Genomic DNA, 14139 nt, shown 5'->3' with positions numbered 1-14139 from the left:
TATTTATGCTCCTTAAACCTTGTTAAAATAGCTTTGTTGATACAGAAATTAAAATTGCATTTATAATTTTTGTCTCTCCTGTAGTTATAGCAGAAACCTGTAAAATCTTCATAGCACTGCTATTTGCTTAAAAAATGAATCTGGGTTCAACAAGCAGATTGCTTGAAGAGATGTTAGACGTAGAAAATAATTACCTGCACTCATCAACTCCTGTAGAGTTTTCTAAAACCTATGGCCATTGATTTAAGTCAGGTCTTCATGGGGTGGAACTGTGCCCATTAATCAAAATGTATTTTTAAAATGCAATGAGCTTTGGAATTGTGTCTCTGTTCATTGGCAGGAAGCTCTCAGCCCTAGGAATTAAATTCAATGTTGTGGTATTAAAAAATAATTTTCAGTGGTGTCATCAAAAATAAGGAAAAGTCTCCAGTTCCTTTTTTTTGTCCTCAACACCTTTGTAGAGGTGTAAAAGGTGGAATGAAATTGCACTAAAAGTAAACTGAGAGAATTAAACCAAACTAGAGGTTTCCCCTATTTTAGATGACAGTGAATATTTGCAAACGTATCAAGATTTCAGATTTGCAGCAATGTAAACTGGTATCTAGCAATCTTAAAGCAGACATGCTTTACATTTAATGGGTCCTAAATTAGAAATGAGATCCTGAGAGCTTACATTCACCTAGCTATCATGTTATTATATTGTTGTGGTTTGATTCACAGACATGATGGCCACTGAGATACTATTCCGTTTTCAGAAGTATTCAATTCTCTCCCATAATCTTTCAAACTTCAGAACTTTTTTCCTCCTGTTTATCTTAGAGATTCCTATTATGGTATTCCTGTAAAAAAAGGCAATTGCCTAAAATAACAAGGAAGACCTCCCAGTATATATTATATAGCATTGGATTTTTCCAGAAAGAAAAAAAGAATAAATTGTACGAGTGAGAAAAAAAATTGTTTATTATTATTTTTCACATGGAGATATAATTGGGTATTTCCCAGGATATTTTTTTTTTTCTTTTCCAAACGTTATTGTTAAAACAAGATACTATAGAATTACCAGAACTGCGCTTGATGAACTGTACCACTGAATACAGCAAATTTGGAAAACTTCTATACCTAGAACATCTATACATTGGAATATTTATACCTAGAATTTAAATCAATAACACTAAATCTTAACTTAATAAGTCAATAACTTAAGTCAATAACATTAAGCCCATCAATGACAAATAAATTATTTTCTCCATATTCTGTAATACATGGCTTCTTTTTTTTTTTCTATGCAAACATCCTTTCATGAAGAATATTTAAACCAAAAGGATTTTCTGGATGATAGAATACTGTACGCTCTGCTGTCACCAGCAGCCAGTGATCCGAACATGTTCAGACTCCTCATAACTCGTTTGAGGAAACTAATCCAAAACCTGATGGCAATAATTTCCAGGAAAATCCTTCCAATATCTCTCTGAAATGAATATATTTTTATATGTGCCAGCACTGCTTTTAATGATCTTTTTAACTCCTTAATGTATATGCAGAGAGCAGGATCAGATTTCTCTCAGGCTGAATTGCCCAAGGTAATTCTGCTGTACACTTACACTGTTTTGAATATCTACACTATAAACTTGAGTTTCTGGAACTGATGACATTACAGCATTATCAATTCTTTATCTAAATCAGAAATAATGTCATCATAGAAGTCAACATAGTGTTTTCTCTTTTTCATATTTGTATAATTGTAGTAAAATCACATGCTAACTGATAAAGCTAACTTCTGGTCTTCACTGTGGAATCCTTGGGGACAGCCTACTCTCACATATGGTTACATTCTGAACACAAAGGAAGGCAGAAGATACTTGGATTGAGCTTAGGACCTGTGATCAAGTAACATATACATATCTTTTAAAATAGGTGTGCAACAAAGAACATAGACCAAAAAAAGAGCAAAAAAAGGGAAAAAAGAAATTAAATAAAATAGAATAGAATATTTGGGGTTTTGCTATAGAGTTTTATCCAAATTCTTTTAATCCAGTGTTAAAGGACTTCAGTTTTTCCTATCTGAGTTCCCTACATTTTTATAGTACATCCTAATTTTTGTTTTCATCAAATGAATCCCTCTAACATAATCCTTTTTTCTCATTTACAGTTCCAATAATTACAGTGTAATAGAGTTCAGAGAAATGAAGAAACTGAAGTAGATTCTTCAAAATACCTCTATTTCATTCCATTGGAGTTTGGCACTACAGAGTGTCAAACCTAGCAGTTAGTTATTTTACCAGTTTCCTATGCTGTGACCATGACCCACCATACAAAACTCCCAATGTCACTTGATATAATGTGCACACCTACATGTGATTATGCTTTTACTTTTGGAAATTAGGAGCAATTCCATCAAATATTTACCTTTTCAATCTTCACCAGCAGTGTTGATTAATCAATTTATAACTCCCTACTCTATTGTCTCAATTTTTTTTTATTGGGATTTTCCTTGCTGTTTTTCAGATTCACCACCAGAAGAAGAAATTCAGTCTTAGCCCCCTGATACAGAAAGGATGGCAAGATTTACATGCTAGAGTGTGTGCATTCAACCACTGCTCACAATTAAAAAAACATTAAAAACCTCCAAGAACTACAGGAAAGCTCCCCCACTGACCTTATAAAGATCTATTCAAAATCACATATACATGTGACTGGGGCAATTGGGGATGTCTTTGTAATCATCTGCCTAGACTTGAATATGAACAATACTCCTTTCATGGTGAAATCAAAGGCAATAATATTGCTTATGTGGGTGAATAACATTAAATAATTGAATAATCCCTCTGACTTCCCTCTAAAACTTCTAATGAAACAACAGCTACTTCCATGTATCATCACAGTTGTTTTTTTCAATAACAACAATACAGACTGAAGAAAAGAAAATAAAAAGAAATACAACAGCAAAAATTCTTACAGAAAAGGAAATCTTAGTCATTCAATTAAGTGTTCCTGAATTCTTTAATAAATACTAGGACTACCCATCCTTTTTAAAATGTGAAATTTATTTCCTGTTCCTTTAAAAAAAATGCTCAGTTTTTAATTATTATTTTGAATATTTTTTCTACTTCTCTTTACCCAAAGTTTTGTATCTATTATATTTATATGTACCTATACATTTGTTTGCACAGCTCTGTAATGAATGGCCAAAGTAGATCACCAGCAGGTGATGAAACTAAGAAAAACTCTTCACAGGTAGATGAATCCATTGTGCACTGTTCTGAGTAATATATCACGTGCTCATCAAAAAACCTGAGAACTGTCAATTTGATGAAGTACAATTCACATCTCATTAATGTTGAGCACAGAAGCAATATTCCGCATCAAAAATGACTGCTAAAATATTTGCAATTACCAGCTGTTCAGAATCCATTTTATATAGATAAAAAACATGTCAAATTTAATTTATCACATGTATTCTTCTGTCATACTTCTTTTACTTGCAATGTACTGAAAAGTTATCAAAACCCTCTCACCCTTATCCCAGACTAGTATCATATAGATAAAAGGGAATGACATAAATGATATGTATCCAGGTATAATAGCTGCCTAGACAGATAATCTTCAGAAAGGTTCTTCATGTTAAAAGTTGTACGGACTATTTTATCTTAAAGCATTTGTCTTTCCTGGAAGGATGGTCAAAATAGTGTTTGTCAGGGGCAAAATGAGTAAATGGTATCTATATATATCTATATATATATCTATATCTATATATAATATATATTAATTGCTAGCTTTTCTGAAAAAACAATTCATGATTATAGATTTCAAGTAAGGAGAAGACATAAAACATTCACTTCTTTGAGAATGTGGGGCAGTATAAAACCTGCTTAGATTTTCAAAGATCTTGTGGAAAGAATTTGACTGCTTAGTCTTGAACAGGTCACAGAGGAAGTGAGAGCCTGAAGCATTCTAAAGGCAAAAATCTATTAGTTTAAAAAAAACCCAGTGATTTAATATTTGGATAATGAGTACTTTTGCTACATGTGGAAGACTTCTAGGGGTCTGGTAATGGCTTAAGTTGCACACCAGAGGCCAAGTGTCCGAAGACAGCAATAAATTTATACCAGCACAGATTAGGTCCTCCTTTAGGCTGATGTTTGGGGAAGGTGAATGGAGATGATTATTGCCCTTTATTCTGTGCTTATGAAGCTGCAACAGGAGTACTTTGCCCAAGCTGCAGTTCTCCAGTACAAACTAAAGCAATCAAACTGGAACAACACCAGTGGAGAGCTGAAAGGGTGTTTTGAGATGCTATAAGAAGCTGAAGAACCTGAATTTTTTTCAGCCTAAAGAGATGTCCGTAATCTTGTGTCTCTGAAACAGATCCTGCCAAGGGTCCTCAGATCCCCTGCACAGAGGCATCTGAAGGCGTCAATGCCACAGCAGAACAGCTGAGATGACACTGCATCTGTAAAGGATGAGGAAAATTCATCTGATGTTGGAAATCCGTGTTTCAATAACTTTAAGTGACCTGCCTTACAAAGCAATGTTTAATACTTTTTTTGGGTTTTTTTTTTAAGGCATGGTGTGGGTCAATTTCATTTGAACTGAGACTGAATTAACAAAAATTCTAAATCAAAACCTAATTTTTTCCAGTCAATTCACATGAAAGGTCTTTTATTATTTTGGCCTTTCTGACAAATGGGAACACAAAGAAAAAACCTGCTGCTCAAGAAACTGCAAGGCTGTTAATAAATCTCTTTTATTTGTTAGTATCCTGGCTATTATTTCCAAAATCCATTTTCTTTTCCTTTTCCATCAATAAGGTTTTTTGTTCCAGACTGAGAGCTCACAAAAGGAGAAAACATCAGCTTTCATGACTACTCAGTAGAGATATTTAGTTTTTCCAGGTTTCCAAGTAAAGGTTGAAACACATTTATTGATTAAATTTATAGGGGATCCTTTAGCTATTCTCAGCATAGTCTTCTTTGTTACTTATTCCTAGCAGAAAGGTTATAGCTTATTTTTTTGTTTCATAAAACAAGACATGCAGGATTCCCCACCATCCTGCTACTTCAAAGTAATTCTGGGAAGTTCAGTCCATCACTAGTTATTTTTTTAAATACTAGGAAGAAGGCTGTAGCAACTAAACCAAATATCATCTCGGCAAGTCTCCAAGTTCTTTGAAAGCTAATTTCATAGAGGTATGTTTGAAATAAAAAAGAATGAGCTCACTTATTTTTGAAATGTCTCCACTTGTCTGTAATCTGGACTTCAAATGTTTAGCATTTTCTCTTTGTTTTAGGCCTGATTGCAGCGTAAAGCTGGTGTATGCCTACAAATATCTCTGTACTGTGACTTGTGACTTCAGACCTTCTCCTGTGGTACAGCATTCATGTTTCACCATGAGGACTTCTCTTTCTGTAGCTAGACACAATGTCATAATAAGATATTTCTCTACAACTCTACAACTGACTTGGTCCCTCTTTGAACTTTGATTATTGTTATTATTTCTTTTGCATTAACAGTGGATGTATGTTTTCAATGTGAGGAAAACTTTTTGACCTAGAAACGTCAATTTAAGCATTTAAACATTAAATTTAAATATTAAAAACAAACACAAAATCCTCATATCGCAAAAGAAAACAACTCCCCACAATTGTGATTTTTTTTTTGTCAATAAACCATTAAAAATATGTTTTGTGGTTATAGCAAGTATTCAGTAAATAAAAGAAAATAATTCATCCTATGAGGTGGGCAAATGTCACTCAATTCAGCTTTTTATGGGTCATTATGTTGTGTTATTGGTCTCCTTAGGCATACAGCAATGTTGGTGCCTTCACTGGATGATAAAACTTTTTAAAACTGAAGAATGAAAAATGAACAATAGATAGCAAATATGCTTGTTGTTCCCTCTAATGCATGTGTTTGCATGTGCATGAAGCCACCAATTCAAGTAGACATTCCCAAGAAGCATCTGCAAGGGAAGTCACACACATGGATTCTCATAACTCCTGAGCACACTGGTGGCATTTCCAATTGTAACAAATGCTTACAAACACTGTGCTAGCAATATCTCATACAGTATCATACGTTATGAGATTGAAAGATGTTTTCTTTGGATCAAATGTGCATATAAAATTAATTTCTTGTTATTTTCATTCTGGTAAGAAACCTTACCTGGGCACAGTTTACCTGGAATGAATAAAGAAACTCTCAAATATTTATTTCTCTGCTTCTAATAATGGATAATGGATAATGGATAATGGATAATGGATAATGGATAATGGATAATGGATAATGGATAATGGATAATGGATAATAGACTGTCTCGTCTTTTTTAATTTTTTTTTTAAGTAGTTGAAGAAAACCTCCAGTATTCCACACACCATAATTCATTTACTAACTGTAGTGAATTATTGCTAAATTTACCAGTTCCTTAATCAACAGCTACATCTAGCAGTCAGGGCAGATGTGGTTCATAAACTTTATTAATTTCTGATTGCTTATTTTTTCTGGATGGGATGTAAGCATACTGTAAGCTCCTGTCATTGAGTTTCCTTCCTTGCTTTGTATGTGGGTTTCCATCCTATGAAATTCAAGGCTATGAGCTCAGTACAAATATGGGTCCAACAGCCCAAACCAGATGCCCACATAATACCATTTTTGTGTTCAAATATCATCATATGGATAGATACCTATGTTATTAAAGAATGAAGATTCTTTGAAAAAATGCCCACAGTCTTGACATTCCTTTATTTTATACGCCAATCAGTTGCTTTAGATGTCAGGATGTGCATTTCTGTCTCCTTTTCTCCATGTGCTTCAAAACATAACCCTTCTGCATCACATTTGAATTAGATCATCCCAGAAGTATGGAGCATGTTATTATCTCGACCTCCCATTTCCAGAGAGATGACTTTGGTGGATCACAATTGCAATATTTAACTACATGGATAGACAGTTTCTTAATGAAAGTAAAACCTATTTAGAATTTGACAAGTTCTAGTGTTCCCTGCACAGGTATTTCTCACATGAAAGATTATCTAACTCTTAATTCCTCAGGTCTGATGGAGTTAATATACTAGAAAAAAAATGTATTCTTTCTAGTCAAGATGTCTGGTTTAATTGATTTTGTTGCAGCTATATTTCTGCTTATGTGAAATGTATTTTATAACCTCCACTATCCTGCCCCCTCTTTATGACTAATAAACACAATATGCTAAAATTCTTCCACTCCTTAATATACTCTGCATATTGAAAATAACATTCAGAAAAATAGAGCCTCCAGGAGAAGATTATTCAAGGTCTCCAAATCAGAAAATCACGCTGCATTTTCAGTAGCTGTCAGTCTTTAAAGTGAAAATAAGCAAGAAAAACTAAGCCTCAAGAAAAATCCTGGGTCATGGAGACTCTTAGTAAATAATTTATAAAAGTTGTTACTGTCTAGACAGAAATCTGATGTAAGAGTTGCATACCATTAGGCAAAATAATAATCAATATGACCATTTTGGCATGGAAACATAAAGTTGATTGCAACAATATCAATAACAGCATGAATCATCATGTCCTACTATGCTAATTATTCTTCTAACTTTAACCATTAGTACCTGCATAAAATATAAATTAAGAATATATCCTCTACAGCTGTCATTAGCAGCTAAGTGCCAACAACTAATTATCAAGCTTTCCTGAAAGTACTAGATGTTTTATTAATACACTGCATTGGAAGATTACATGACTAGATAACAACTCATTCTCTTTTAAAAAATCCTTTCATAATTTTAAATCGGATAAGATCTTAATGATGAGCTGCCTTATATTTGTATGCTTTAAGCAGCTTATACAATGAGGTTGCTATATATTTGAGCTCAATGTTTGCTGTCCATTTTAGCTTACTTTGTTCTTCAGTTCATTGCCAGCTTCAGATATTTCAGTACAAGTTATCATATGAGAAACTTTTCGAACAGCCTTTTCCAGATACCCCAAATGCACCATGGATAGGTTGGAGAAACATGCAGACAGAAAAGTATTTATAGCAATATATGTTCCTCTCTCTTTAGTTAATATAAAATGTTCTAGTTAAAAAAAAAAAAAAAAGGCTTTGGAATTTCTATGTAATAGAAAACATGTATTGGTGATGTATAATGTATTCACTTAGCTGCTGAAAGAGGTCTCATAATCTTATCATCTTTTACTTTGAATATGTTACAGTTCAAAAGTTCAAGTAGTTTCCTTATGTTTTTTCCTGGAATTGAGCCTGAACTCGAAGTATGCAAGAAAAAAAATGTAATGCAGTATCATAAGTATAATCCCAAATGTTTAAAAAATAATAATTTACTTTGGTAAAAAAAAAATTATGCTTTGAGACTCTTCTGATACTCTGAAGTAAAATGTCCCACAGACTTTATCTTCTTTCTTCTTATTTTTTATTAATTTAAATTAACCATTAGCAGTTACTTGTTTTCCTCTATTTAAAGAACATTATGTTTGCTCTATAACTATTCCTGCTCTCCGTTTCAGAAACTTACCATGTTGTACATGGTTGAGCTGAAAAAGAACAATTCTGCTCTGAGGAGCAGGTGGTTAAATATTTGGAGAAATGTAAGTATGCAGCAGTGCAGCAATAAAATTACCTAGAGTTATACCAGCCTACAAACTGCATATTGGGCCAAAAATAGTAACATGATATTTCAAGATGAATCAATGGCACTCTGACAGGTTTAAAGAAATGTTTTATAAGAAACATTCTCTTAGATGTTGGTGAAGCTTCATCCAGGAGATAGGTCTTGGAAAAACCTAAGACCAAAGAGAAACTAGAAGGTTCTAAGAGGTCAATACTAAGCACAGCTGTGTGAAATTATCAGAAGATTATAAAATATGATCTGAGAAGACAAACTGAAGAAACTGGAAAAGTCCATTGTGAAGGAGATGAAGTGGTGACAGGAAAGCAGTCTTCCAGCCTCTAAAACTTCATTATCGCTTCAAAATACTGATCAGTTTTCCATTATGTCCCTTAGGAATAGCTTGAGAAGATTTCTAATTTGCAAAAGTAAAAGATATTTGGGAAGACCTTCTGCCCATAAAATAATGAAATGCTGCATCAAAATAACACTTCTCGTTTTTAACAATATTTATATAAATCTGTCCTGGATGACAAAGACACACTTGATTTGAGTTTTTAAGTAGGGGAAATTAAAACAAGAAGTATGTAAAAAAATAGGCCTCTCAGAATTTGTGGATGAGGACATGCTTCTGGACCCTGGAAAATACACAGGATCCACAGCTAATGGAATGATGATTTCATTTATGTGGTGAAATACCTGAGCAAAATTATCAAAATTATTGTAATTGAGACAGCCTGACAAAAAGTATTAGATGTATCTGCAAAAAGGCAAACTACTGAGTAGTTCATTTAACATATCGGAGTGGAATAAATATCTATATCTTTGTCTCTGTAAATATCCAAGTATCTGTATCTGTAACTTTGTTCCAAATTACCAAAAAAACTCTGTATATCTTGTTTGCTATGAAAAAATCCTCAAACAAATCTGTTAATTATTGTGATAAGCATATAGACAAAAAATTATAATGGACAGTCCTTTCTGTATATGTGGTTAAACTCAAGGGTGTCCAGCAAATTCTTGAAGCTCTTGAAATAAATAAAACCTCAATACTATGAAGACATTCTCTTTCAAGTACTTATTTGCAAAGAGTAACCTTTTTTCCATACCTGCAATTATCTTACTCTAAACTGATTGTTGTTGACATATGTAATTAATGCTTAAAAAAGGAGAAACCAGGAACTAAGGCAGGCAGCCATTATTTGAAGTGTAATGTCTGCCAGATTAATGTTGCTGTAATGAATGTTCATTGTGTATTTAAACTGCATGACAACTAGAATAAGAGCCCTTGAAAAGCTGGTTCAGTGGAAAAAAATTATTTATTTCTAATAAAAACCCGGCTGAAGAGGCTAAAACCCACTAGTTTTAGCTTACATCTAAGGATTAATTGGACTCTGTATATCCACATGTCTCTTTTTACAACACAATCTTCCCTATTTGTTTACATTGTGCTTTACCAGGTCATGACCTATGTCTTGTAAAGATGATATTAAGCCCCTCAAGATTTGAACTCCTCAATATTTTCAACAAACTTTGCAATTTGTTTTTTTGCTGTTCATTAGTAGCTCTAGCTAGACAGTTATGATTAAAAAATTGCATCATTAATGTTGCATGGTTGGCTAATCTTTTGTTTCAAGGAAAAGTGAAGACAATCCCAAGATGAATTGTCTGGACCAGAGCCACCAGGAGTGAGGTCAGCAGAACTCAGCAGAAACTGGGGGAAAGGCAATTCCAGCAGTAGGAAGTTGGATTCATTGACCACCTACTCAAAACAGACCCCAGACTCAAATGTAGGGAAGAACTGCACATTCACACTAATTAGAATGTGGAGCAGGAGGCACAACCAGCAAATGGGGGTTGAATCCTAATTAATTAAAAAGTCATGCAATCTGTAAGCAAAGAAAGCTGATGTTTTTGTTATAATGTATAAGTGGTGTAACGTCTTGGTGATCATGGAGTCAGTCTTCTGTGGGTTACTACTGAGCTCCCTATTTCATGCAAAGTAAAATAAAAAATAGAAATACCTTGCCTTGGTGTGTTAATTGGCTCTGTGCACTGTTCTGTTTGGGACTACAAAATCAGTGAAAGGTCTTTTTTAACTGAACAGGATTTAGACTCACACTCCTAGTACACTCTTGCTGGCTGCATAGAAAATTATGATGTGCTTCATTATCTGATTTTTGCTTATTTTCATATACTACCTCTTATTTCTAAGGCTTTTTTTTTTTTTTTTTTTTTTTTTTTTTTTTTTTTTTTTTTTGGCGTGGGAGTCTGAGAAGTTCAAAGAAGATTCGAAGATTCTTTAAACAGACAAGCTGTTCATTCCCACCGCCTTTCTTTTGTGTTTCAAAATAATAATAAATGATAATAATAATAGCAATAATAATAATAATAGTAGTAGTAGAAAGAACTAAAAAGTAATACATGGATTTCTCTTTAAAACTCTATACATGCAATAGACCTTCCAGCTACCAAGAGAAAAAGTAAAAATCACTTCATATTTTAAAGGAGGGAAGAAAACTAATGAAAAGGATAAACATGTTGTATTAATGTTTGATAAATACTTTTGACTATAGGCATCAAACACAATTACAAAAATGATTGGTTTAATGAAAATTGTTTCAGATCCTTGGTACTATACAAACAGTAAATGAAAGAAGCATCTACTGCTAACATCTACCCCCTCTGCCCATGGGTACAAGGGTTTTGTTCAAGCTCACACCTGCAAATGAAGAGCTTGAGTTAAGTTGTAGGTGTCCCTGAGCTCTGACTTGCCTCCTGACGTCCTGCTTTGTGGGTGTCCTGGATAGACCTTGCACCTACATTGTAAGTCGTCTTTTCTCCCTTCCTAAGTGTTTTCTTGGGCTCACCTTGGACTTGACATGTCACTTCATCTTGTCTGGGACTGTCTAAGGATCCTGTCTTTCTCCACTCTGCCCAGGTTCATCATGCATTGCCCTGCCCATGCCATACCTTCTCTCAACTCCCAGCTCATCCTGCCTCATGGATCAACTGGCCTCTTGGGGCCCCTGGCACATACACTGTAGGTACCTTTCAAAAACTGTAAAGAATTAATATTGTTTGCCATTACCTTGCACTCATGTCTTTATTTCAACACGAATACTGCTGTGTATCTCAGCTGCTCATAAAATCCACAGAAGGATGTGGCTTCACAAGAGAGCAAATTTTCAGATGTGAGTAGAATGGAAGGAAGATGAAATAGCTGCTGTATGATGGTTGTGGTGTGGTAATTCCAAGCAAGTATTCACTGAACTATTTCAGTACCTAGAAGCTGCACAGCTTGTAACTGGTTTATCACAACGTGGAGTTAAGAGTTCCAAACACAGAATTTTTGTGGTTGGAAGGGACCTCTTGATATCACCTAATACACCCCTCCTGCTCACACAGGGTCAGCTAGATAATTTGCCCAGGTTCATGTCCAGATGGCTTTCGAATATCTCCAAGCAAACTCTGTAACTTTTCTGGACAAACTGTGGCAGTATTCAAACATCTTCACGGTAAAAAAGTTATTTTCTTGTGTTCAGATGGAATCCCACGTTTCTTGACTTGTGCCCATTGCTCTTGCCTTGTCTCTCAGAAGAGTCTGGCTTGACTGGAGCATGCCCCCTGTCATGCAGGCGGTATGGATGGGAGGATTTCTTTGAAAGAATCCCAGACAGAAGTGCCTGCAGCATGACAGGTGTGCATTTTCATAAGGAGAGACTAAGAAAGGAACAATTTTTAACTTTAAATTGATTGTTCCTATATTCCTACTTTCACAAAACAATATAACCCCCCAAAAACCCCAAACCATTCAACCCAAACCAAATCAAATCAAACCAAAGCAAAAAAACCCTAAACCAAACTCCCAAAATCCCAACATACTCTCAAGAAACCTGGATGCTAGTTGGACTCCACAGAAACCAACAAGCATTTCAAAAATCAGTGAGTAATACACATAGAAAAATAGTTTTCTGACAAGTAAAAAATATCAGGTGTGGCATACATATTTTGAGTATCATTATCAATGATGGGACTTGATTTATCTAACAACTGTCTATGAATCAACACTAAAATACAAAACCCTATAGAAATATTTCTTTAAGCTACTTGCCTAGTGAGAAACTAAAATTCTCCAAATGATAACTATTAAAGTGGAAAAATTAATTATATCAGCCTCCCTTATTCACACTGTTTTTTTCCTCACCATTTAAGACTGTGGTAATTTGTTATGTAGCATGATCTGATACAGTATCTTTGATGCGACTGCAAGCTCCATGCTGTTTCTTCTTAATAGACCTCAGAAGCATCTCCGTGGGTATTCGGCAGAGCTTTCTCAGCATAAAGGAGGACAGGGCTTTAACAGCCAAAAATCTTTTTTTTTTTTCTCTGCAGCATCATATTTTTAGCACAGCTCAATGCATGGTAACTGGGCTAAAGTTAATGCTGTTTAAGCAGCATCAGCAGTGTGCTGTGGAATCCTCTGAGCAGCAGCTGCTGGGCACCCCTCAGGTTGGACTGGAACAGCCTCAGGACCACCTGTACACAAGAGATAATTCTGCTGACCCTGCATCTCCTCTTAAGCAGACTGAAGAAGGGAATGAGATTTTTCTTTTCATGTAGTTGACACTTCAGTGTCTTGCCTCCCACCTGGCAAGTGTGGGATTGCATTAAATGCTGATCACTAAAACCATTTAGAATCCATGAAGAATTTTCATTTTTCTCATTCCGCACATATAGAAAACAACATTTATGTTCATGACATTATGATAGATGTCTTTCTGGAAAATAGCTGTTAAGCCATAGAAACAAAATGATGAAATGTTCATCTACATCCCAGTTACTAGTTTGAATTTTTTGAAACTCCCCTTGACTCTAGGTTTGCTTTATTCAGAGCTGGAACCTGAGTTTATTACAAGTAGACTCATTAAATTAATTCATCCTTTAGATCCAATGACTTTTGCACAACTTTGTGATAATACGTAGTCTCTTGCTGTGTGGTGAAATCTCTTGGTGTTGACAGTAAATGATGCTTCATATGCACTGTATACTTGGGAGAATAAATGATTGCCACAAGTAATTTTTACTCTTTTGGTCTATATTGATGGTTTGGAAGAGGAATATAATGGCTCTGCAGTGACTATTGTATTATATGCCCTCAGATTACTGCAAGACCTTGCTGCACAAGTCACATAAATATGAACAAATCTTTCACTCTTCCAATTTTCCGATTCTATTACTAGCTATTCTTAAATTTCCACATTATTTCTTTTTGTTTGCCAGACTTCAATACCATCATGTTTCCGTGTTCTCTGTGTTTTATCAACAAAATTTTTTAGCAGATTACTGTGTTGAAAAAATCAACACATATTTTGGTTTTCTTTACGAGATGCTTCATTTCCAGTTTCTTCAAATATATGATTTTCAGAATATCTTCCTCTTCTTCTAGTATAGTATAATATTCTTTCGAAAGTAAAAGAAACCAGGTTAAAAAAAAAAGTCTAATGGTATTTACTGAATTTCTTTTTATTTT

At 34.5% G+C, this 14139-nt stretch overlaps 1 protein-coding gene across 7 annotated transcripts in view; it reads right to left on the bottom strand.

The window, feature by feature from the left end:
• Nucleotides 1–14139, bottom strand: part of RALYL (RALY RNA binding protein like) — a 365612-nt gene that overhangs the window by 283291 nt on the left and 68182 nt on the right. The gene's annotated exons all lie outside the window — the stretch shown is intronic.

This window comes from Sturnus vulgaris, chromosome 1, assembly GCF_052056855.1.
Source record: "Sturnus vulgaris isolate bStuVul1 chromosome 1, bStuVul1.hap1, whole genome shotgun sequence".
NCBI classification, from domain to species: domain Eukaryota; kingdom Metazoa; phylum Chordata; class Aves; order Passeriformes; family Sturnidae; genus Sturnus; species Sturnus vulgaris.
The sequence above is the reverse complement of the archived record's forward strand: the minus strand, read 5'-3'. Positions and strand labels throughout refer to the sequence as shown.